At 39.8% G+C, this 22,875-nt stretch overlaps 1 protein-coding gene across 3 annotated transcripts in view; it reads right to left on the minus strand.

Annotated features, from left to right (window-relative positions):
- adgra1b (adhesion G protein-coupled receptor A1b) overlaps positions 1 to 22,875 on the minus strand; it is a 533,717-nt gene that overhangs the window by 252,179 nt on the left and 258,663 nt on the right. The window lies entirely within an intron of this gene.

A 22,875-nucleotide genomic window follows, 5' to 3' on the forward strand; every position in this document is an offset into this window, starting at 1 on the left:
CTTTATTTTACTATACCTTGATTCTATGGCCATATTACAACAACCTGCGGTTATAAAATACCACTAACATGGTAGAACATCTGAAGACGGTTCAGAGCATCACTACCAAACATAAAGGGCAAAAGCTTGTTTTGAGAGCTGGGTTACAAGTATCGTAAAGGTGGAAAGAAGAAGATTAATTTATGCATGGAATTCAGAGTTTAAGCTTAGGTACATGAAGGCAGTGTTACCACAAGTTGCATATTTTAAAAAGTGATGAAGATTTTAATACTGAATGGTTGCTGTAGTAGAACATAGTTCACCTTAGACACGGTGAGCTTGGTGGACTAGCAAGAATAAGGCAACACTTGAAACAAGACAGATGATGATAAACTCTCCTATATCAAAGTGAAACTTCTCATAACCTCTCACTGTTACAATCAGTCAAAAGCTAAGAACATTGTCTGATTGAAACAACCAAAATCCAATGATCAAATGAAAATGCAGCTTGCTTTCCAAGAGTATATTTTTTCATTGACGTTTGTTCCTTTTTTAAAAAGAACAATTTCAACAGGTATTATTATTTACTAATTTTCATAGTTAACAAAACCCAGCAGTATTGCATTATTTTGTAGTAAATCATTCATTGGAAATTGGGGAAACCCAGGAGGCAGTACAATCTAACCACATAATTAATTCACTAAAAATTAGTGCCAGAGATTCCACACAAACCTCACCCTTCTCACTTCCATGATATTCACATTGCTCAATAGTTCTAATTCAGACTTTTTATGAACTTACAATGAAATATAAAAGGTACTCTTTTATATAAGAGTTGCTGTCATACTCTCCCTCTCTCAGTCCACTTCATTCACAGTCAGAACTAACTTCTGGTAGACACCGTCAGTCTTATGATTCAGAGATCACAGCTTTATGTGTGGCCGGAATAGAAGCAGTGTGTTATAGGATTAATGACACTACCCTTTTATTGAATTATTTTACCCAGAGGCTTTCTTGACAAAGAAAAGGCAGATACAGTGTCTGATCTTCCATCTTCCTAATCCAACCGGCGCTTTAAAAGACTCAAGTATCACCAGACATTCTTCATTGTGGCATTTGCTGTCACAGAGCTCTCTCTTGAGATAGAGCCATGTTCAAGATCACCTTCATTATTGAATCTCCCTCTGAATAGTAATAGGCACTTCTCTCTTTGAGACATGCATCCAGCAAAAATGAAGGGGATACTAGAAACACTTATTGAGAAACAATGTTATTGTTATTAATGACAAAATAAGGTAAATTAATTTGAACTGGGACCATCATTTGGAATCACCGCTGGTGGCCTGCAGCATAGTCGTAAGGCCTTGTCCTGAAATCACCCTTGCCAACATCAGCAGAAGTGGCAGCTGCCAATGCCAAAGAGAGAGAATCCATTTCTTATATAGTTATTAAATACCACTGATACCAAGGGGCACATAAAAACGTTTATTAAGAAAAATGAGTAAATACAGATTGAGTGCCCCTTAGCCGAAATGGTTGGTGCTGGAAGTGCTTTGGATTTGGGATCTTGGAATATACATTGAGATAGCTTGGGATTGCCATCATTTGCGACTCTGCTACCGGTAAGCTGTCCTTGTCTTACACTTGTTCATCACATATATAGATTTAACAGTAAAAAATATTAACATACCAATAATGTAATGAAAATATAACATATGCAGGGTGACAAAAGCAGCACAATACCATCAGGAAAGTACCAGAATCAGCTGTTGAACAACAACGAACAACAACAAGTTTTCACTCTCCAACTATGAGAGAGATTGAGGGGGGATCTTATTGAAACGTATACAATTCTAAAGGGATTGGACAGGCTAGATGCAGGAATATTGTTTCCGATGTTGGGGAAGTCCAGAACAAGGGGTCACAGTTTAAGGATAAAGGGGAAGCTTTTTAGGACCGAGATGAGGAAAAACTTCTTCACACAGAGAGTGGTGAATCTGTGGAATTCTCTGCCACAGGAAACAGTTGAGGCCGGTTCATTGGCTATATTTAAGAGGAAGTTAGATATGGCCCTTGTGGCTTAAGGGATCAGGGGGTATGGAGAGAAAGCAGGTATAGGGTTCTGAGTTGGATGATCAGCCATGATCATATTGAATGGCGGTTCAGGCTCGAACGGCCAAATGACCTATTCCTGCACCTATTTTCTATGTTTCTATGATATTGTGTTTTGATTATAAGGTTACAGTATGCTGAATTTGTATTTGACTTTTTAGGTTTTATGTAAGGTATAAGAATGATCAGCAAAGTTGGGTCAAACAAGGGAAAATCAGCAGATGTTGGAAATACAGAGCAACACACACAAAGTGCTGGAGGAACTCAGCCGGCCGGGCAGCATCTATGGAAAAGTGTAAACAGAATGCTGAGACCCTTCTTCAGGACTGGAAAGGAAGGGAGAAGATGCTAGAATAACAAGTTGGGGAGGGGAAGGTGGATTAGCTAGACAGTGATAGGTGAAGCCAGGTGGCTGGGATAGGTAAAGACCTGGAGAGGAAAGAACCTGTTTGGAGAGGAGAGTGGATGATAGGAGAAAGGGGAGGAGGAGAGGATGCAGGGGGAGGTGCTAGGCAGGTGAGATGAGGTAAGAGACCAGAATGGGGAAGAGAAGAGAGGGGAGAGGGAAGGGAAAACATTTTTTTTACTGGAAAGAGAAACTGATATTCATGCCAGCAGGTTGGAGGCCACCCAGACAGAATATATGGTGTTACTCCAACACCTGAAGGTGGTTTCATCTTAGCACAAGAGGAGACAATGGACTGACACGTTGGAAGGGAAAAGAAATTGGAATTAAAAAGTTTGGCTACCGGGAAGTTCCACTTTTGGTCGATGGAGCAGAGGTTCTCGAGAAAGCTCTTCCCCAATTTACAATGGGTCTCACCAATGTAGAAGAGGCTGCATTGGGAGCACTGGACACAAGTGAAGTGTTGGCTCACCTGGAAGGACTGTTTGGGGCTCTGAATGGAGGTGTGGGAGGAGGTGAACAGGCAGGTTGTTGCACTTTGACCACTCGCAAGTGTAAGTGGCAGGTGGAAGATCAAGAGGGGGCAATCCCTGTGAAAAGTGGGAGGGGGGAAGGTAAAGATATTTTTGGTGGTCAGATCCCTTTGGAGATGGCGGAAGCTGTGACGAATGATGTGTTGATTGTGGAGGCTCACGGGGAGGTAGATAAAGGCAAGAAGAACCCTGTCACTGTTAAGGCAGGGAAGATGGAGTGTGCACAGACGTTTGGGAAATGAATGAGATGTGAGTGAGGGCAGCATCACTGGTAGAGGAAGAAAGAGGACATCTCTGATGTGCTGGAAAGGAAAGCCACATCCTGGGAACAGATGCGGTGGAGAAGAAGGAACTGAGAAAAAGGAATAACATTCCTACAAGAAACAGGATAGGAAGAGGTACAATCAAAATAACCGTGGGAATTGGTTGGTTTACAAAAGATGCCAGTCAGCAGTTTGTCTCCAAAAATAGTGTGAGAGAGATCAAGAAAGTGGAGGAAGATGTCAGAAATGGACGTTCTGGTGTTAGATTTTCATTAATGATATTTTAAAAATTTAATGCCATTACGTAAAGTATAAAAACAGCATCACAGACTTATTCTGGTGCTAGAGTTTAGTGATCAGCACATGCTTTAAAAATTTAACACTGGGCCTTCTATTAAATTTCTGCAACCAGCCTGCAGAATATTTACAATTACCTTCAATTTTCAGTTCACCATGCTCGATCTTTGCTTATTTCATGTTCACTCCGACGCTGACGATACATGATCCAGATCTTCATTTTTTGCTTAATGGAGTGTTTTCCATTTTTCATTAACTTCTGTTTATTACATATATGAGATCATTTCTCCGAAATGTCTGTGGTGTGCAGAGACCTGCCCATTTCCTGGGAACCTTTCTAGCGTCTTGTGGAATTATCTATTTGTGACGCCATGTCAGCGTTCGTAAAACATTTGGATTTCAGAGGTTTTTGGATAAGGGATACTGAACCAGTACTTTTAAAAGCTAATATAATTCCCTGCTGTGCTGCTGGATTCTGTATTGAAGGATGCAAGTGAACTTACAAAGCAGATCTGCATATTCAAAGTTTAAAAGTTCAAAGTAAATTTATTATCAAATTTATTACCATTTTCTACACTGAGATTTATTTTCCTGCAGGCATTCACAGTAGAACAAAGAACCAACGAAAAACTACACACAAAGCTATATTTGTGTGGAACCACATAAAACCTAAGAACTACTAGTCACACCCTGTACACCGCACCTCATTAGTCTGTTTCATTTGTACTTTTCCTTCGTCCTTTTGCTTTGTGGATCTCAAGGCTATTCAGTCCTGTGTCACTCTTATTATCAGATTTGTCTTCAACAGCATGCAGATTAGCGCTCTTTTTGAAACTGCAACTTGACATCTTTTCTTTTTCACTTTCCTATGCAGTCTGTTTATTTTTGTCTGCCTGACATGCTCTTTGTATGTGTTTTACTTTATTGCGTTTTCTACAAGCTTTGCCTCTAAATCTGCACTGGTCTGGTGTACGTGAGCCCCTGTTCAGACAGGCGGGTTTCTTTTCAGATGTTGCAGTTCTGTTCGTGCTCACTTTCATTCCTGACTGCACTCAATTGCATCCTAGGCTGTAGTTTCCATTGATACAGCAACATCAAATGCTCTTTTGAATGTGAGTTGTGCTTCAGTTAGGAGTCATTTGTGAATGCTTTCTTGTAAGATTCCACACACTACATGATTTCTCAGTGAATCATTAAGTGCATCAACAATGCTCAGACAATTCCTTCAATTCAGCATGTAAGCTGAAATGGATTTCACTTCCTTCTGATTCCACTTATGAAATCTAAAGCATTCTGCAATCAACAATGGTTTTGGTTCTAAATGTTCCTGTATTGAAAGAAAAACACAGGAGCCTGGGATAACTCATATACAGTTAGTTTTACTTTAGTGAGGCGCACAAATGTGACGTGGTTGTGTAATGACATATGCCATTCACATACTTCATACATATAACCGTTATGAATTATATAAATAAACAAAGAATGCTTAATCAAACCATATATTTACAATACTACTCAATTGTTACTGAAATATTAAATACGCTTCAGCAAGCACACTGTAATTGCCTTCCCTAAGGATTCATGCCACAGAACCTTCGCTTTGATATTACTGTGATACACAGAAACTCACAGCATTTGTTGCATGTAATGAATTTGTGGCATGTAATCTGTCCTTTCAGCTGCTGCTCTGAGGTTTCTAAAAGGAAATGATTAGTTGGAGCTGAAGAAATTAACACTTCTATTAGCAACCATCCAGATATGATTTGAAATTAAACAGCAAATGCTGGAACAATTCAGCAGGTCATGAAACATCTGTGGATAGATGAAAAGTTAGTGGGTCAGATTGTGGTGATGGCTAATTGCCAGCTGTGTAAAGATAAGCCAGCATGTGGACTGGAGCGTGGATCTGCATTCCTTCCTCGCACGTGTGCACAGAGCCCAGTGTAAATCCATGAGGAACTCAACAGTGGAGCAGAGACATTTCACATCTGCTCCCTACCCCACCCCATCTCCAGTCTGTCATTGTTGCCGTATCTAGTTCAATTGAATGCGGCAAATAAAATGCATGGAAAAGATAAATACAATTAAATAACATATTTTAAAATCTTCCTTAATTCGTATTCATAATCTTAATCAATTTATGCACAATTAATTTATTTATGTACAGATTATTAAAATAATGTTTATTATGTTTTAATTTTTTTTAAAATAACAATCCTTTAAATTATTCCCCAAGAGGACCACAACCTTGTCGTGGTTTGGAGGCTGGCGTGCCTCAATGACCTGGAGGGCTAGCGTTGGCTGGAGTCAGGGCTTCATGCTTTCATTCTTGGTAGGGTCACCCATGCCAAACAAGTCAAAGGGTAGAGGCCAGACTAAGAGTGGTCCACTGGTCTTCCAGGTTCAGGCGTTCAGCTTAGGGCAATCAACCCTGACTGGTAAAACAAAATTGTTACGGAAACAGCAATGAAGAATCCTTCGTCTGAGTGTGACGGTATTCCTGAGTCTCCATTCTGGACTTGTGAAACTGATAGTGGTGAAAACCGAGAGGAAGCAACTGACATGATGAAGGAAACCCTGAACACCACCAGACGTGGAAGACCATCATTGTTGCCCTATATGCCAGCAGTGTAAAAGTATGTTTTAATTATTTCCACATATTTCTGCTCATCAAAATAATGTGTCAATGGAAAAGGCCTTTTGACATCTAGCTTGCTGTCCAGATGCTATTCTCAGAGCTCTCATGCTGTTCTCATGCTCAAGACAGCATGGTCTTGTCGATATTTGGTTGCAAAAATAAACTACAATCAGAGAGGCTCACACTAGTTATGGGAGGGATTGAGTAGGATCCAGCCTGGTGTTTCAGAATTTCATACTTATGCTACCTGATTGCTGGATATTCCCAACTTTTTTTTGTCTTATTTTAGGCTTGTATTATCTGTGTGTTTTGCTTATGGATCACTTAATATAGTATAATACCGGAGCAATGCATCTCTGCCAAATACCTTCAGAGTTTCTGATGTGGACTTTGAGTATCATATTTCCATAGTCCAATGGCATTTTCAGATTAATACAGCAGAAACACTTTCCAGTCATTAATGCAATGAGGTTAGTTTGAGGTATTCAAAGGTCACAGAATTACTGTAATTCAGTATGTAATCCACAATGTTTCATATTCTTGACAACACAATATAAGGATGCTGGGTGTCTCATCAGTGATGTCCACTTTCGAAGGACAAATGAATTGCCCATTGCAAGTGTTGAATTTCTGAGGTATTTATAACAAAAAATTTCTTGTTCTGTTCAGCCCCAGCTGTTTAAAAACTTAGTGGGGTGCTCATGCTATAACTGGCACTGGAAGAACTGTCCCTGCTGCTGACATTATCTGCAAGATGCCTGACCAGCTCGTCTTAACCTTGCAAGGAGGAAGTAGTGAAGATTGATCTCTTCTGACATCTGGCTGGTTTATTGTCTGGAGTCCATGCACTATTAAGGTATGCCTAAATTTAGATTTATTGCCTCTGGCAAGCTTGTCTGTAATATCCAATGAAGTACTTTTGAGAGGCCAAACAAATTTCAATGTGTAAGATTTAATTTACAGCAAAGAGAATTGCAACTATTCTTCATTGCAATTCACTATACTAACTAAAATAATTAATGCAATTCAATTTACAGCTATATTTCTATACTGATTTTGCATGAAATAGCTGTACAATGTTGGAAGAGCAGGCAAAGGAGATTTAAAATACAATATTGTGAGGTTTATGCTGGATATTTACATAGTAAGTGTTATCCTCAAGAGTTTTGACACATAATTTAAATGAGTATTTCAAAGTCATGTCAAAGTCAAAGTAAACTTCTTATCAATGCCACCATTTACATTGAGATTCAGTTTCTTGAAGGCATTCACAGGAAAATAAATGGGATTTATGAAAAACTATACACAAATAAAGACTAGCAACCAATGTGTGAAAGACAAATTGTTTTCATATTAAAAATAATACTGAGAACAAGAGTTGTAGAGTCCTTGAAAGTGACTTTCTGTAGTTGAATAGCACCTTTAGATTAATGGAACAGAAACACAAATAAATATAATATGATAAATATAAATATAATGTGAAGTGCACTGCTTTCGACACCCAACTTTGTGTAACATAGTTATTATAATGCCAGAGTTTAAATGTAGTCCTCCAGAACGTCACAAGCTATCACAAGCTTGCTCTGCCAGGCTTCACATATCCCATTAATTTCAATATTAAGATTTCAACTTCACCTATTCAACTGATTTTTATAATTAAATATACTTTTTGTGTTTCTAAGCTACTTATATATTATTTACAGTTATGAGAATCTACTCATAAGATGCAACCCATCCTGTATCTAACTGAGAACTTGATAAAGCAAAACATATGGAAGAAAACAAGTAAGAGCACAAGGAATTGTTTAACGTAAATGCCACTGACACTACACTGTGGAACAGATTGTCTCTTTTATCGTAGCTTCGGCTTCGGGGTTTGGTAGTCTAAGCTGCAAAAGTCCTCACAGCCTACTCAAATATTATTCACCAGCAATCAGTAAATAGGACAGTTACACGTGCTGATATTTTTAAGAGCGATGAAGACACATGCAGGATGATGAAAAACTTGCGGCTACATACTAAGTGTGAAAGCTCAAAACAGTTACGCAATATTGAACAGGAGAAGTAATTAACTAGTATGGTTAAAATCTAAATAAGAAGTTTCTATTACATTGGGACAAGTTAGTGTTATGGCAAGCAGAGACAAACAATTTTTGGGGCATTTGTTATGATCAGGTAAAATGAAAATAAGTAGTAAATAGATACGACTTACTGCATATATATTCAAAACAAAAACGATCCCCATTTAGTATTATTTAAAATAGAGTTTTAAAGAGACTATGTGCATTTAATAATCAGTGCTACACACAACTTAGTAGATGTACTAAGATATTCTGAAAGGTTATCTTTCATATTAGCCTTGAGTTTTTTCATACTAATGAAATAATCTGTGGCAGCACTGCTACAAAAATAGTTGTACAAAACTCCAGCAACCTCTGGTAACAACTTCAAATTTCCAAATATCTGCTGACATTAGTCTTTTGTTTTAGCGGATTTCTGCAGCCCTGCTAAGTGACATTACAGCATTTGTAATTTAATAGTCTCAGGAGCCAATCACTTTAAGGAATTCTTACAGACGACAAACCACAGATTAACAGCACAGTTTAATTTTCTTTTCAAAATAAAATGTGACAAATAATGATGGAAATATGCACACAAAAACAAATGGCACTGGTAATGGTTTGAAGAAATATTCATTTTTTTTAGTGCTGGAAAGTTAATTGAGCAGTAATTATGTTTTATTAGAACATTAAACAGCCAGTTGGATCTTGCATAACAAAGTGTGAGATTTTTCAAAGAATCTCAGAGTGGGACTAATTAGTGAAATTCAAGTGTGTAATGGAATCAGAATGAAAATATTTGCTACAGAAAGTTCCACTTTTGGCAGATGGAGTGGAGGTACTCAAAAAAGTAATCCCCAATTTACAACAGGACTCACCAATGTAGAGCAGACCGCATCGGGAGCACCAGACACAATAGACAACCCCAGCAGATTAACAGGTGAAATGGTGAGATGTTGCCTCACCTGGATGGACTTTTTGGCATCCTGAATAGAGGTGGAGGAGGTAGTGTATGGGCAGGGGTAGCATTTTGGCAGCTTGCAGGGATAAATGCTAGGAGAGAGATTAGTGAGGAGGGATGAATAGACAAGAAAATCACAGAGGGATGTGGAGGGGTGGGGAAGGGAAGGTAAAGAAATGTTTGGTGGTAAGATCCCTTCGGAGATGATGGAAGTTGTGGAGAATGATGTGTTGTATGTGCAGGTTCATGGGGTGGTAGGTAAGGACAAAAGGAACTCTATCACTGTTAAGACATCAGGAAGACTGGGTGGGGACAGATGTTCAGGAAATGGTAGAGATGCAGCTGAGGGCAGCATCAATGTTGGAGTAAAGAAACCCTCATTCTTTGAAGAAGAGGCAAGTCTCTGATGTCCTGCAAAGAAAAGTCTCATCCTGGGAACAGATGCAGTGGAGAGGAAGGAACTGAGAAGAGGGAATGACATTTTTACAGGAGACAGGCTGGGAGATGGAAGGTTAATGAAAGATATTGGTAGACAGTTTGTCTCCAGAAGTAGAGACAGAGAGATTGAGAAAGGGGAGAGAGATGTCAGAAATAGACCAAGTGAATTTAAGGTCAGGATGGAAGGTGGATGAAATTGATGAGGTCAACATGAGTGCATGAAGCAGCCCTAATGCAAAGGGATGCAGTCATGAACACAGCACAGGAAGATAGATAGATAGATAGATAGATAAATACTTTATTCATCCCCATGGGGAAATTCAACTTTTTTTCCAATGTCCCATACACTTGTTGTAGCAAAACTAATTACATACAATACTTAACTCAGTAAAAAAATATGATATGCATCTAAATCACCATCTCAAAAAGCATTAATAATAGCTTTTAAAAAGTTCTTAAGTCCTGGCGGTAGAATTGTAAAGCCTAATGGCATTGGGGAGTATTGACCTCTTCATCCTGTCTGAGGAGCATTGCATCGATAGTAACCTGTCACTGAAACTGCTTCTCTGTCTCTGGATGGTGCTATGTAGAGGATGTTCAGAGTTATCCATAATTGACCGTAGCCTACTCAGCGCCCTTCGCTCAGCTACCGATGTTAAACTCTCCAGTACTTTGCCCACGACAGAGCCCGCCTTCCTTACCAGCTTATTAAGACGTGAGGCGTCCCTCTTCTTAATGCTTCCTCCCCAACACGCCACCACAAAGAAGAGGGCGCTCTCCACAACACCACAACTCCACAAGAGTTAGAGACCATTACCAGAGAAGTCTTGGAACGTGGATTTTTTTCACGTAGCCCATGAAAAGGCAAGCATAGCTGGCACCCATGCAGCTGCTCATAGCTACACCTTGAGTTTGGTGAAAATGGGAGGAACCTAAGGAGAAAATGCTGAGTGTGAGAGTGTGAGGACCAGTTCCACCAGATAGAGGAGGTTGGTCGTGGAGGGGAAGTGATCTGGTCTTTTGACAAGAAAGAAGCAGAAAGTTAGAAGGCCTTCTTGATGGGCAATAGAAGTGCATAGGGACTAGACATCCATAGTGAAAACAAGGTGATCAGGGGCTGGAAACTGTAAGTTGTTGAGATTGAGAGAATGTGAAGTGTTGCGGATGTAGGAAGGAAGGGGGTAAAATGAGAGTTGGGGTATGCGGACACAAATTCAGTGGGGCAAGATCTGAGTCCATCTGGATCCATTGTGGATCTTGGCTAGGACATAAAAATGAGCACTGAACTATGAGGCTTGTGGCAGTGGATGCGAGATCTCCAGAGTGATGAGTTTGGTGATGGTATCGGAGACAAACACAAACAAGAGAAAATCTGCAGATGCTGGAAATCCGAGCAACACACACAAAATACTGGAGGATCTCAGCAGGCCAGGCAGTATCTATGGAAAAAAGTACAGTCCACGTTTCGGGCTGAAATCCTTTGGCAGTCCTGCAGCATTTTGGTTGTGTCAGAGACAATGTGATGATGGCCCTGGGTGGAGTCCTTTTTAAGGAGTAAGTAAGAGGGGTTGTCTGAGAGTTGCTGCCCAGCCTCAGCATGGCAGAGGTCAGTCTGCCAGACTATATCAGAACTCGCTTTGTCTGCAGGTTTGATGGTGAGGTTGGGATTGGTGCGGAGAGAGTAGAGTTCACAAGGGGGTAAGGTTCAAAGAGGAGAGAGGAGTGACGAATTTTGAGAGGAGAGAGGACTGCAGATCAGCCTCCTGCAGTGGCACGAAGAATTATTGATCGCAACTTTGGGACTCCTACAGTAAAACAATGCAAACATGGAATTGGTGTAAGACTGTCAGCAGTGCAAGTTAGTACTATTGTCTTCAGTACCTCAATAAAATATGGATTATCAGTAATTTCTATATTGAATCATACTTGTAACTTCTACATTTTCAAAGCATAAACACAAGAGGTACTGCAGATGCTGGAAATCTAGAGCAATACACACAATGTGCTGGAGGAACTCAGCATGTGAGGCAGCATCTATGGATGGGAATAAATACACAGAAAGATAGATAAATAAATAGACAGATAGATAAATAAACAATGAGATTCAAAGTATTAGTGTAATTTTACAACATGACTGTCTTCAAGCCTAGTGAAGTAAACACAAAAGCTTTAGCTGTTCACTCATTCCACAGTATGACAATCTAAGGAGAAATTATGTTGGGTCTCCAGAATTATAACAGTTAAATGTTACACCACTTCAATGCTCACTGATTAACAGGTGACATGGCTCACAACCTGGGTATCCAGCACTGGCTGCTTTACAGGGCTAGGTGCAAATAGCAGGAGTTGCTATCTCCAAAATAAGGGTGCTTTCACACTGCGGTGAGTCATAAAATCATGAGTCATTTTAATTTGTATTGCTTATGAGATGAATCAGTCATCACCTTTAACTGAACAATAAATGCTGTATTAATCTAGAATATTAGACTGACTAAAGTATTCTGAAACCTGCTTATGTGCAATCACTGTACGGTGAACTTGATTGTTTTTGTAAACGGTGTAACCAGCAATGTTTCATCAGTGTCCTGCATAATTCCCTTTTCTAATCTTTAAACAGCATTATGTTGTCATGCATCTACCCGCACCTGTCAGAACCTACTTTCAGAGCCTCACTTCCTGTCATTATCAAATGGTCTAGTTGCTTTTAACCAGACTTTATTGTGACCAAAAACTAGCTTTGGCTCTGAAAGTTTATCTAAGTTGTTCAATCACATTCTTATATTTTATGGCCGCCAAAAGGAAAGAAATTCCTGAACTCTATGAAGTTTATTCCACTTTGGCCTTAAACAGAGAGTCATACAGCAGAGAAACAGCCTCTTCAGCCAATCTAGTCACTGCCGAAACCATTTAAACTGCCTACTCCCATTGACCTGCACTGGAACAATAGCCGTCAATATCTCTACCATCCATGTACCCATTCAAACTTCTCTTAAACATTGAAATCGAGCTTGCATGCACCACTTGTGCTGCCAGCTCATTCCACACTCCCTCGCCTCTTTGAGTGCAGAAGTTTCCCCTCATGTTCCCCTTAAACTTTTCACCTTTCACCCTTAACCTTTAACCTCTGGTAGCAGTCCCACCCAACCTTAATGGAAAAAGCCTGCTTGCATTTACCCTATTTATACCCCTCATAATTTTGAACACCTCTATCAAATTTCCTCACAATCTTCTACATTCTAAGGAATAAAATCCTAACCTATTCAATCTTTCCTTATACCTCAGGTCCTCCAGACCCGGTAACATCCTTGTAAATTTTCTCTGTACTCTTTCTTTTTTTTGTAAACTTTTAAAAAAAGTTTTCAGATGGTTACAGAAAGAAAAAAAGAATACCCTTCCCCCCTCCCCTTAGCCCCTCCCCCCTAACATCCCTGTAGAAAAAAAGAAAGAAAGAGTGCCTGGATATGGGAAGATCCCCACATGCTCCACGGAGTTCGTAATAACTTTAGTATATATATTTATTTATTTCCCCAAATAACCAAGTATTTTATCTTCAGAGCACCTATATATTTAATCCTGTCTTTTGTAAATAAGGGCGCTAAATTTTCAAAAATGTTTCATATTTATCCCTTAAATTATAAGTAATTTTTACAAGTGGAATACAGCTGGAAATTTCATTCTTCCAACGATCTATGCTTAAGTATGCATCCGATTTCCAAGTAACTGCAATAGCCTTTTTGGCTACTGCCAGTGCAATTTTTATAAATTCTTTCTGATATTTATTCAATTTGGGTTTCGATTTTATCCCTTCAATTTCACCTAATAAAAATAATATTGGATTATGAGGAAGTTGTGTTCCAATAATTTGTTCCAATAAAACTCTTAAATTTGTCCAAAAAGGTTGAATTTTAGAACAAGATCAAGTAGAATGTAAGAAAGTACCAATTTCTTGGTTACATCGGAAGCACTGATCAGATAAATTTGGATTTAATTTATTTATTTTTTGTGGTGTAATATATAATTGATGTAAAAAATTATATTGCACTAATCTTAACCGGACATTTATTGTATTTGTCATACTATCAAGACATAGTCTTGACCAACTTGTTTCTTCAATTTTAATATTCAAGTCACTTTCCCATTTTTGTCTTGACTTATGGACTCCTTGTTTAGTTGCCTGTTTTTGAATCAAGCTATACATACAAGAAATAAATTTTTTAGTTTTTCCTTTTTGAATTAAAGTTTCTATTTCACTAGATTTCGGCAATAACATTGTTTGACCTAATTTTTCTCTTAAGTAAGCCCTTAATTGGAAGTAACAAAAAAGAGTGTTGTTTGATACTTTATATTTATTCTTTAATTGATCAAATGACCTTAATATACCTCCTTCAAAACAATCTCCTATATATCTAATCCCCTTTTGAAACCAGTTGTATAAATGTTGGTTATCCATTGTAAAAGGAATGTTTATTTTGAATTAAAGATCTCTTTACTAATAAAGATTTCTTTATCTCGTCATCAATATTTATCTTATTCCATAAATCAATCAAATGTTTTAATATTGGAGATTCTTTCTTTTCCCGTATCCATTTAGATTCCCACTTATATATAAAATTTTCTAGTATATTTTCTCCTATTTTATCTAGTTCTATTCTAATCCATGCCGGTTTATCTTCATCAAAAAAAGATGCAATAAATCTAAGTTGATTTGCTTTATAATAATTTTTAAAGTTTGGAAGTTGTAACCCTCCGAGGTCAAATTTCCATGTCAATTTTTCCAACGATATTCTTGACATCTTACCTTTCCAAAGAAACTTCCTCACATATTTATTTAACTCTTGAAAAAACTTCTGGGGTAGTTGTATTGGTAGTGATTGAAATAAGTATTGTAATCTAGGGAATATATTCATTTTTACGGTATTTACTCTACCTACTAATGTTATTGGTAATGTCATCCATTTATCAAGATCTTCTTGAATTTTTTTCAATAATGGTAAGTAATTTAATTTGTATAAATTCTTTATATCATTATTGACTCTTATACCTAAATATTTTATACCATTTGCCGGCCATCTAAATTGAGTTATTAATTGACATTGACTATAATCTCCTTTAGTAAGAGGTAAAATTTCACTTTTATCCCAATTTATTTTGTAACCTGATATTTTCTCTGTACTCTTTCAATCTTGTTTATACCTTTCCTGTAGGTAGGTGACCAAAACTGCACACAATACTCCAAATTAGGCATCACCAACATCTTCTACAACTGTAACATAACATCCCATCTACTGTCAATACATTGACTTATTCCCACAAAGCCAATGTCTAATCTAAATTACTACACCATCTTGAATGCTGAGTGACTGAACCTTCTTGGCAAGCCCCCCAAGTGAAATGTTGTCAAATGCCTTACTAAAGACCATGTAATAACTGGTTAGGCAAAAACAAGACGTAGCAAACCCAATATTCTGCAGATTATATAAAATACGTTATCAAATAGTTCAGATATGTTATCTAATGAAATTTATATGCCAATAAACAGTTGCAAAGCAGGTGAAGGTATTACAGAACAAACGGCTAGTAAGGAAATTTTTAGGAAATCTAAAATGCTATTTGTTGCAGATCTATTCTGTTTATGAAACATGAATTAATGCACTGAATAAAATATGGGAAAATAACAAATTAAAATATTTATTCAATTATCTATTTTTTCCCTTAATCAAGTTTTGTTTGCATATACTGTACATATTTAATATGATATTTACTGTGTAGAGAAACATTAACTTGAGTATCTGTTTCTTCCTCCTTCCAAAGTATTTAAATATGCTAGAAATCAAGATTCCTTTGCTCCAGGCAGTCTGTGGCTCACTAGATGCCTTTTGATAAATTATTGAGTACATACTGAAAAACATATGAAAGCAGTGGAAGACAGTCGTCTGTACTCAGACTCTTCTACTGTATATATTTGGTAACCAAACCACATGCAGTTGAAGTATCTCAAAGTTATTTTAAGTTAAAGAACTTGGCTTTGATATTGTGGTTAGCAGGCTGCAATGACGCTGGGGGAACAAAGTATTTTCCTTTGGAATTTTTATGGGTGCTTGCACTTGCAGTGGAACATCCAGTGATTAGAAACCTTCTTCAGAGAACATGGGACCTGAACAATTAACTGGCACAGTGTTAAGTCATTAGACTGAGGCATCCATGTGGACAAGGGGGAAGGACATCCTACTTTAGAATTGTGTGCATCAAAACAGTACGATTAATCTACGTCCACTAAATCATACCATATTAGTACTACCTCCCACTTTCATACTTTCAGTGTACAAACTAGGCTTATTGCTCCAGAAGAAGCCCAGATTTTTAAAATGTTCATTAGCAATTAAATCCAATTTGCACTGGTTAAACCCAGCCCACACAATTTTACAGTGTGGTAGGAGATGGTGTTAGCAGATGTTCTAGAATTGAGCTATCCTGGATGTTTTGATAATGGTCAAACACAAGACAGTGCAGGCTTTACTGCTTTCTGATGTTGCACTAGAGGCTTTAGGACTGAGGGGGTAGAAAGATCCAGTTTTACAAAAGGCCCACAATTCCCTTCAGGCAAATAATGCAGTGGGAGGACTTGTGTGCAGCAGTTAATATTGGGATTCAAGTATAAGGGATCTGAATGCAGTGATACGCAAAGTTCAATAACATCATAAATGCAGCTGACAGTGAATGTGTCTTCAAATGCCTCATGCAACTGGCTTTATTATGTAGTTAGAGTCTGCTGAATTCACCACACCCCCATTAACCTAGCCAATAAACTCTACCCAGCAGAGCACATAATTAAGATTTGGATATTTCAAAAATGAGAAGGGTAGAACAAAGGACGTTCACTACACATTCATTGTAATAGTAAAATACAAAGTAACAAAGGTTTTAATGAGGGTTTCAGATGCAAATGAGCTGAGTCACAAGCGGTTTGATGACTGGACTCCCATTTGTTGCGGCCTGCAGCAAAACTATCAACCTCAGTCACATAGAAATGGATCCATTTCAAACTTCTTATTGGATCTTTGTGATGATCCCTTCAGGGTCAAATATAATACCAATGCAGAGTAAATGCCACGGAGTGGTCTGTGGATGTTAGTCAGGTATGGACTATGTCTGAATATAACAGCATTGTGTTTGGTGGACCTGTTTTGTAACAGGTAAGTTTGTATTTCAGTTTTCCTTTAACTTGAGCCCCAACTTGGGAACTGAGGAAACCAGTATGGTACTGCAACTGGCACATCAAGCAGCATCTATGGAGACAAAGGATGTCCCTCAATGAGAGCCATCAGTCAGCACTTCGTTTCCACAAATGTAACGGTTAGAGCAACACTTTACAGAGCAAGTGGTCATTGTTTGGGGTGGGTGGGGGGGGGGGATTCAATTCAACTCTGCTGTCTGTAAGGAGTTGTGCATTCTCTCCATGCTGGCATGTGTTTCCTCCAGGGACTCCGGTTCCCTGCCACGTTCCAGGGATGCACAGCTTAGGATTAGTAAATTGTGAACATGCTATGTTGATATCAGAACATGGCGGCACTAGCAGGCTGCCGTGAGCACGTCCTCAGACCATGTTGCCCTTTGACACAAAATGCCGCATTTCACTGTATAGAAAGTCCGATGTGCACGAGACAAATAAAACTAATATCTCTTTTTTAAAAAATGCTGTTTTACATATTGCATTTTTCCAGCAGTTCAGTTGTTGGTCCAGATTCTGGGATCTGCAGTCTCTTGTGCTTTCATTGTATTCCAACTATTTGTTAAAAGCTAACTTAAAATGTATTTTCCTGCAATCATTGAAATCAGTATTCACCAGATTGCCTAACAGATTCAACATAAATTTTCTTTGATAGCTGAAAGAAAATTAAACTATGAAAGGCTACTGGCAGATTCATATTGCATTGTAGGTCCCAGAGCTTGATAATTCCCAGATGTGACATCTTGTCTGCATTAATCCCAACAATATGACACAGCAATACCATAGTGATCTCCTTATTAGACCACCTCTGAAGAAACAAGCACCAACACACATTTTCATTTAGACTACTGGTAGATTAGCAGATATAAACAATGTTTTACTCAAACTGTTTATTTTTCTGATCATTTTGTGGTCCTTCAAGATTCCACCATTTCATAAGGTCATGATTTTGTACCTCATCCAGATTCCTGTCCTCAGTGTCAAAAAAATCTATTCAACTCAGCCCTGAATGATGAAGCTTATAAAAATTCATAGTATCAGTCAGAGCAGGCCTTTTGTCCTACCAAGTCCAATTTCAACTAGATGGGACCCACTTACTTCAGTTTTTTGTCTCACCAACACATAGTAGCCAATTAACTAATCAACCTCACTTATTTGGGATGTGGGATGAAAGCAGAGCACCTGAAGGAAGCCTATGGAATCACAGTGAGAACAGACAAATTCCATGCAGTTGGAAGAGGTTAGGAATGAATCCAGGTCACTGGCCCTGCATATAATGGATCTAACAGCTCACTAATTCTGAAGTAAGAATATCCCTAAACTTTACAAGCATTTGTGTAAAGAAAAGTTTCCTCATCATCTTCGTTAAAGGCATACCGCTTACCCTTTGACAAATTTCAGATCTACTTGCAATGCAGCCACACAATATCAAATTACAGAAAATACAGACTAATTCTACTCAGGATCTCTTCATAGAAAAATCTACTCCTCCAAGAAAGAACACACTAATCTAATATTGTACAGATTCAAGTTCAAGGAAATCCTTTCTCGTGAATGAACACCAAAACTTCAACAAAACATGTATCACCACAGCTCTTTGCCATTTAATGATTGCTTCTTTATACTTCAGTCTTCTTACGATAAGTATTAAAGGACATCTCAATATATATATCCCTCATACCTAACCATTTAAGTGGAAAGCAGCCAGTGAAAGAGTGGAGATTTGAGGCTTTGACTCGAGAGGCTTCGACAAGAAGAGGCGGAGGACGAGTTTGTTCCCAGTTAGTCTTTACAATGCCTCTTGAGACGGTGATGAGCCTCTCCTGTGAGATGTGGCAGTCTTGGGGGAACTCCCCTCTCCCGCAGAGTCACATCTGCCAGAAGTGCATGTGGCTGGGTGATCTGGAAGACCGTGTGAGGAATCTGGAGCAGCAGCTGGATGACCTTTGACTCATAAGGGAGAATGAGGCAGTCATAGATGAGAGCTACAAGGAGGTAGTCACACCTAGGCTGCCAGAAACAGGTTGTTGGGTGACAATCAGAGGGGGGAAAGCGAAGGTGAGTAGACAGGTAGTGCAGAGCACCCCTGTAGCCATTCCCTTGAATAGTAAGTTTACCATCCTGGATACTGTTGGCGAGGACGACTGACCAGGTGTGAGCCACAGTAGCAGGGCCTCTGGCACTGAGTCTGATCCTGTGGTGCAGAAGGACGGGACGGAGAAGAGGACAGCTCTCGATATTGGAGACTCTATAGTCAGGGGAGCAGACAGGAGATTTTGTGGATGTGAGAAGGAAACCGCATGGTTTGTTGCCTCCCAGGTGCCAGGGTCCGGGATGTCTCTGACCGGGTGCAGGACATCCTGGTACGAGGGGGAAAGTAACCAGAAGTCATAATACATGTTGGTACCAACAACATAGACAGGAAGAGGGATGAGGTCCTGAAGTGTGAGTTTCGGGAACTAGGCAGAAGGCTGAAGAACAGGACCTCAAGGGTGGCGTTCTCAGGATTGCTGCCAGTGCTACGTGATAGTGATGGTAAGAATTGGAGGAGATGGCAGTTGAATGCGTGGCTGAGGAGTTGGTGCAGGGGGTAGGGTTTTAGATTTTTGGATCATTGGGATCTCTTCTGGGGAAGGTGGGACCTGTACAGATTGGATGGGTTGCACCTGAACTCGAGGGGGAGCAATATCCTTGCAGGTAGGTTTGCCAGCATGGTTCGGGAGGGTTTAAACTAATTTGCAAGGGGGATGGGACCCAGAGTGATAGAGCAGTGAAAGAAGTGCATGCAGTAAAGCCAGATCTAACATATAGAGAGGCTTTGAGGAAAGAGAAGCAGAATTAAGGGTGTACAGGTAGTAAGGTAGAAGGGCTAAAGTGTGTGTACTTCAATGCAAGAAGCATCAGGAACAAAGGTGATGAACTGAGAGCTTGGAATTATGATGTAGTGGCCATTACGGAGACTTGGCTGGCACCAGGGCAGGAATGGATTCTGAATAATCCTGGATTTCAATGCTTTAAAAGGGATAGAGAGCGGGGAAAAGGGGGAGGAAGGATGGCAATACTGGCCAGGGATACTATTACATCTACAGAAGGGGTGAGTAATGTAGCAGGATCCTCTTTTGAGTCAGTATGGGTGGAAGTCAGGAACAGGAAGGGAGCAGTTACTCTACTGGGGGTATTCTATAGGCCCCCTGGTAGCAGCAGAGATACCGAGGAGCAGATTGGGAGACAGATTTTGGAAAGGTGCAAAAATAACAGGGTTGTTATCATGGGTGACTTTAACTTCCCTAATATTGATTGGTATTTGATTAGTTCCAAGGGTTTAGATGGGGCAGAGTTTGTTAAGTGTGTCCAGGATGGATTCCTGTCACAGTACGTTGACAGGCTGACAAGGGGGAATGCCATACTAGATCTAGTATTAGGTAACGAACCGGGTCAGGTCACCAATCTGTCAGCGGGTGTGCATCTGGGGGACAGTGATCACTGCTCCCTGACCTTTAGTATTAACATGGAAAAGGATAGAATCAGAGAAGACAGGAAAATTTTTAATTGGGGAAGGGCAAATTATGAGGCTATAAGGCTAGAACTTGCGGGTGTGAACTGGGATGATGTTTTTGCAGGGAAATGTACTATGGACATGTGGTCGATGTTTAAGGATCTCTTGCAGGCTGTTAGGGATGAATTTGTCCCGGTGAGGAAGATAAAGAATGGTAGGGTGAAGGAACCACGGGGGACAAGTGAGGTGGAAAATCTAGTCAGGTGGAAGAAGGCAGCATACATGAGGTTTAGGAAGCAAGGATCAGTTGGATGCATTGAGGAATATAGGGTAGCAAGAAAGGAGCTTAAGAAGGGGCTGAGAAGAACAAGAAGGGGGCATGAGAAGGCTTTGGTGAGTAGGGTAAAGAAAAATCCCAAGGCATTCTTCAATTATGTGAAGCACAAAAGGATGACAGGAATGAAGGTAGGACCGATTAGAGATAAAAGTGGGAAAATGTGCCTGGAGGCTGTGGAAGTGAACGAGGTCCACAATGAATACTTCTCTTTGGTACTCACCAATGAGAGGGAACTTGATGACAGTGAGGACAATATGAGTGAGGTTGGTGTTCTGGAGCATGTGATATTAAAGGAGAGAGGTGCTGGAGTTGTTAAAATACATTAGGACAGATAAGTCCCCGGGGCCTGATGGAATATTCCCCAGGCTGTTCCACGAGGCGAGGGAAGAGATTGCTGAGCCTCTGACTAGGATCTTTATGTCCTTGTTGTCCACAGGAATGGTACCGGAGTATTGGAAGGAGGCGAATGTTGTCCCCTTGTTCCAAAAAAGGTAGTAGGGATAGTCCGGGTAATTATAGACCAGTGAGCCTTACGTCTGTGGTGGGAAAGATGTTGGACAAGATTCTTAGAGATAGGATCTATGGGCATTTGGAGAATCAAGGTCTGATCAGGGACAGTCAGCATGGCTTTGTGAAGGGCAGATCGTGCCTAACAAGCCTAATAGAGTTCTTTGAGGAGGTGACCAGACATATAGATGAGGATAGTGCAGTGGATGTGATCTACATGGATTTTACAAAGGCACTTGAAAAGGTTCCACACGGTAGGCTTATTCAGAAAGTCAGAAGGCATTGGATTCAGGGAAGTTTGGCCAGGTGGATTCAGAATTGGCTTGCCTGCAGAAGGCAGAGGGTCGTGGTGGAGGGAGTACATTCAGATTGGAGGGTTGTGACTAGTGGTGTCCCACAAGGATCTGTTCTAGGACCTCTACTTTTCATGATTTTTATTAACAACCTGGATGTGGGGGTAGAAGGGTGGTTGGCAAGTTTGCAGATGACACAAAGGTTGGTGGTGTTGTAGATAGTGTAGAGGATTGTCGAAGATTGAAGAGAGACATTGATAGGATGCAGAAGTGGGCTGAGAAGTGGCAGATGGAGTTCAACCCAGAGAAGTGTGAGGTGGTACACTTTGGAAGGACAAACTCCAAGGCAGAGTACAAAGTAAATGGCAGGATACTTGGGAGTGTGGAGGAGCAGAGGGATCTGGGGGTACATGTCCACAGATCCCTGAAAGTTGCCTCACAGGTAGATAGGGTAGTTAAGAAAGCTTATGGGGTGTTAGCTTTCATAAGTCGAGGGATAGAGTTTAAGAGATGCAATGTAATGATGCAGCTCTATAAAACTCTAGTTAGGCCACACTTGGAGTACTGTGTCCAGTTCTGGTCGCCTCATTGTAGGAAGGATGTGGAAGCATTGGAAAGGGTACAGGGGAGATTTACCAGGATGCTGCCTGGATTAGAGAGTATGGATTATGATCAGAGATTAAGGGAGCTAGGGCTTCATTCTTTGGAGAGAAGGAGGATGAGAGGAGACATGATAGAAGTGTACAAGATATTAAGAGGAATAGATAGAGTGGACAGCCAGCGCCTCTTCCCCAGGGCACCACTGCTCAGTACAAGAGGACATGGCTTTAAGGTAAGGGGAGGGAAGTTCAAGGGGGATATTAGAGGAAGGTTTTTCACTCAGAGAGTGGTTGGTGAGTGGAATGCACTGCCCGAGTCAGTGGTGGAGGCAGATACACTAGTGAAATTTAAGAGACTACTAGACAGGTATATGGAGGAATTTAAGGTGGGGGGGTTATAGTGAAGGCAGGGTTTGAAGGTCAGCACAACATTGTGGGCCGAAGGGCCTGTAATGTGCTGTACTATTCCATGTTCTATTTTTATTAATTTGTCACTATACAAAAATATTTATTATTTTTTCAAACAAAATGCATAACTTGATTTTTGCATATTTTACTTCATCTGCCATCTGCTTTGCCACAGTTTTAATTTTCATAGATGCATATATTTATACAACATGGAAACAAACTCATTGGTCCAACTCACCCATGCTAACCAAGATGCCCATGTTTGGCCCATTTCCTGTAGTTATATTACTTTGCAGAAAATTTACTTCTTCTCAATTTAG

Source organism: Hemitrygon akajei, chromosome 23 (assembly GCF_048418815.1).
Source record: "Hemitrygon akajei chromosome 23, sHemAka1.3, whole genome shotgun sequence".
NCBI classification, from domain to species: domain Eukaryota; kingdom Metazoa; phylum Chordata; class Chondrichthyes; order Myliobatiformes; family Dasyatidae; genus Hemitrygon; species Hemitrygon akajei.